Source organism: Solanum pennellii, chromosome 5, assembly GCF_001406875.1.
Source record: "Solanum pennellii chromosome 5, SPENNV200".
Taxonomy (NCBI): Eukaryota; Viridiplantae; Streptophyta; class Magnoliopsida; order Solanales; family Solanaceae; genus Solanum; species Solanum pennellii.
In genome coordinates this window covers 25,364,591-25,368,936 of record NC_028641.1, presented here as the reverse complement: position 1 = coordinate 25,368,936, position 4,346 = coordinate 25,364,591, and the positions used below count along the sequence as shown (strand labels likewise).

Sequence of the window (4,346 nt, the reverse complement as noted above, 5' to 3'; positions counted from 1 at the left end):
CGAGACACCCTCGACGGCCCGTCGTGTCCATGACGGTCCGTCGTGGGTTCCGTCGACTCACACAGTTTTTCCAGAAATAAAATCTGCTGCTCAAAACGACTAAACAGGTCGTTACAAATAGGTAAGTTATTTTTAAGATACTTTACAATTTTTGATGTCTTTTAATTGGATTAATGAAAAATAAATGTTCTGTAGGTGTAAAAACTGAATAATCGACTTAGTGATGTGTATTATTTATCATTTTTGAAAGAAAATCAGCCAACTCAAAAAATTCTTATTTTGAGGAAATGTATCTGTAATGTTATCATTCAGTGAAAAGTCATTTTTTGTTGCTGTTGTTATTTTTTTTTTGCCATTTTGTTGATATGATTTTAGAAATATTGTGTTATTCAGGTGTATATTTTTAGCGTATGTTGTCATATTTTAGTGATATGTTGTTCATCTGTATATAGATGTGTCAACATATGATGCATCTGTTGCTACATAAGATGTATATGTTGCGCAACAGCAGGTACATATGTGGCATTATGTTAATTTATCGCAACAGACTATCATCGGCTGCAACATACTGCTAATATTATTTTATAATGAATTGTAAAATTGATATGTTGGTCATGAGTTGACACATAAGATTCAAATGTTGCAATAATATGTACAGATGTATCAACATGTGATGCATCTGTTGCTACATAAGATGCATATGTTGCGCAAGAGCAGGTACATATCTGGCAACATAATGTTAATTTATCGCAACAGACTATCCATCGATTGCAACATACTGCTATTATTATTTTATAATGAATTGTAAAATCTCAATATTTTTTTTATCTACCTTTTAGAAGAAATGATACAAGAAGCTTCATCCATGACAACAACTCAATCTTCTAACATGAAATGCTCTTTTTGTCTATGCGAAGAATGTGAGCAGCAACATGATTATTTTATTAGTCGTGTTAAAAAACTCACTGATACTTTTAAGGAAATGTCTCATAATATTAATGTACAAAGATCCAAGAAGACTTCACAGCCTTTGAAATGTAGGAGGTTGAAAAAATCTATTTCTCAAACACTTTCTATGATTATTGAGAAGAAATAAAAGGAGAAGAAGGCAAAGGAGGATAAGGAGAAGGAGGAGAAGGAAAAGGAGAAGAATGCAAAGGAGGAGAAGGAGAAGAAGGCAAAGGAGGAGAAGGAGAGGGAGAAGAAAACAAATGAAGAGAAGGAGAAGGAGAAGAAGGCAAAACAGGAGAAGGAGAGGGAGAAGGAGAAGAAGGCAAAACAGGAGAAGGAGAGGGAGAAGAAGAATAAGGCAAAGGAGATGGAGATGGAGAAGGAGAAGGAGAAGGAGAAGGAGAAGGAGAAGCAGAAAGAAAAAGCGAAAGAGAAAAAGAAAGGGAAGAAAGTCGAAGTTGTCAGTTGTGATGTGAAGCGACAATATCCATTTGAAGGTTTTAACATTGACGGCGAGGGTCCAACTGAACTAATCTCATCCTTCTTGCAATGGATAAAAGAGGGTCTTTACAAGCATCATGCAAAAAAGTAAGTAAAGTAAAGCCGTTCAACTATTATTAGAATTTTTTCTTGTTGTCAAATATATAATGATTACATAATTGCAGAGGAAATAAGGAGGATCACTACTTAGCGAATTGCTGAAAACTTGAATTTGACAAACTTGATTTAGTGATTGCATTTCCAATGAATAAGGACTGATTCTACGTAATATTTCAACCCAATAGGTGCTGGAATGATGAGGTAAATCCATGGTCATTTTTATATTTACTATTTAGTATATGAATATATACAATTAAATTGATACACTTGTTTGATGCATGTGTGCAGTATGTGGATGTCATATTTTACTATTTGCGTAAGAAGTCGAAGAAAAAGATTCAGTCTGATATCAATATACCACCACTAGTTGTTTTTTCAAAACATACATTGACAATTCTAGTGAATATGAGGATAAAATCATTGACATAATGAAAGGGTATGCTATACCTTCTGGAATGCCTTGACACTTGACTGATGATGTTTATGTTCCTCAAAATAGTAATGGGGAACTCCATTGGGTCTTGGCAGTCGTTGCATTGAAGGAACGGTGCATAAAAGTGTAAGATTTCATGTCCTCAAATAGGTCTAATAGAAAACTATCCTCCGAGATTCAAAAGATGGCTACAATGTTGCCAAAGTACCTTGAGTTGAGTGGATTTCTTGAGCAAAATGAGCGAACCAACTGGTGAGTTCTTAAATGTTACCATGGAAAGAACAAATATCACCCATTCGAAGTCAGTCATGTTACTGTATTGCCCAACAAGAAAGCAATAGTCTGTAAGTATCATAATATTATTTTGTCTTACGACTATCGAAATGTGATGTTATTATATTTTCTAATAGATGATATACCATGAAGAGATTGTGGATTTTTTGTTGCTGCATACGCTGAGTATTTGAGTGATGGATTACAAGTACCATCATGTGGAATTTGTGCTGACACCCTTCACTTGAGATATGCTTCACTCCTATGGAATTATGGAATTGTAAAGGCTCGAAATGGTTACGTTAGTAACAATGAAGACCCAGAGATGCGTAGAACTAAAAAAGAATAATCTAAGATCGATGAAAATGTTGAGTTTACAACCATTGATTAGAGAGGTGGTTATGTATATCATATCATTGTGAAGTAGCTTTTTGTTGATAAGTTGTATAAAACAATTGGTGAAGTGTTAATTAAAATGTAATTTCTGTAGTATTAAACACGACAAAATTATATGTTGCAACAGTTCGTATATATGTGGCAACAGATAGTATATATGTAGCAACAAATGTCATAGTTTGAATTGTCAAAATTAAAAAAAAAATTAAACGACTTTATTTTCATTTCCCTCTCTCCTCTCTCCTCTCTTATATAAATGTCGTTTCGTATTCCACAAGATTTATTTATTTATACTAATTTCTCTTGTATATATGTAATTTTTGTAGTATTAAACACGAAAAAATTAGTTGTTGCAACAGTTCGTATATGTGTAGCAACAAATTGTATATATGTAGCAACATATGTCACAGTTTGAATTGTTAAAATAAAAAAAAAATTAAACGACTTTATTTTCATTTTCTCTCTCTCCTCTCCCCTCTCTTCTATAAATGTCATTTCGTATTCCACAAGATTTATTTATTTATACTAATTTCTCTTCTATATATGTAATTTCTGTAGTAATAAACACGAAAAAATTAGCTGTTGCAACATTTCGTACATATGTAGCAACAGATAGTATATATGTAGCAACATATGTCACAATTTGAATTGTCAAGATTAAAAAAAAATTTAAACAACTTTAATTTTCATTTTCCTCTCTCCTCTTTCCTCTCTTTTCTATAAATGTCGTTTCGTATTCCATGAAATTTATTTATTTCTTCTCTACTTTGCCAACTACTTCTCCTTCTCTCTTATCTTCTTCTCTTAGTCCTTCCTTCACAGATCATCTTCTTTAGCAAGGTGGTGTTGTCCTCTTAATTTCTACTTTGTCGTTGATATATATCTTCTCAGGTAAGGTAACATTTAATTAGGGTTTGAAATGCATGTGCTTACCTGTTTATTGCCCTGTTTTGACTTGTGGTTGTAGCTCATATGTGTGGTGCTTTCAAATATTTTATTTTTGTGGTTGCAGATACAAGTATAATGGCTCCTGTTAAAAGAAAACTTGATATTGATACATCTGACTAAACAAAGATCCAGATGAAGGCTAGGTCTAAAATTTCTAGGAAGAGGAACGAAAATACTACATCTTTAGAACATCTTGCAACTGAAGCAGTTTCTTCTTCTCAAGCAGAAGTAGAATTTTATCAAAAAGGAATATGAACAAAGACAAGTAGTGGAGGAAGAAGATGGAAAACAAGAAGGAGTTGAGGAAAAAGGGAAAATAAATGAAGTTCAGGAAGAAGAAGGAGAAAATACAGAGGTAGTATTTATGGCACAAGAAGAAAAAATAAATGAAGTTCAAGAAGAAGAACAAGAACTTCATGAAGAGTTCAACGCTAGTGGTGATGATGGGATTAAAATTATCAATTCAGAAACTTTCCCTGTGCATCTGCAGCCTGATGCCAATGGTGAAAGCATCATTAGGTCTGTCCTGGGAAGACCTTTCTTCAAATTTAGGGATATCCTCAAGAGAAATCAATTGGAAGATTTTTTCAGAAATAGTTGTTTTGGTCATTTTCTTGATTTACCCATTGATCCACTTCTACGTTTTCAAATGACCATCGTGTATGAACTTCTGAAAAGAAGGTTCATTTTTGAAAATCCGAATAAGAAGAATAAGATTCTAATTAATTATTGTGGCATGCCAGTT

At 33.2% G+C, this 4,346-nt stretch overlaps 1 pseudogene; it reads left to right on the top strand.

The window, feature by feature from the left end:
• Positions 1-1,075: 1,075 nt before the first annotated feature.
• On the top strand, positions 1,076-3,721 carry LOC114077155 (annotated as a pseudogene).
• Positions 3,722-4,346: the final 625 nt, after the last annotated feature.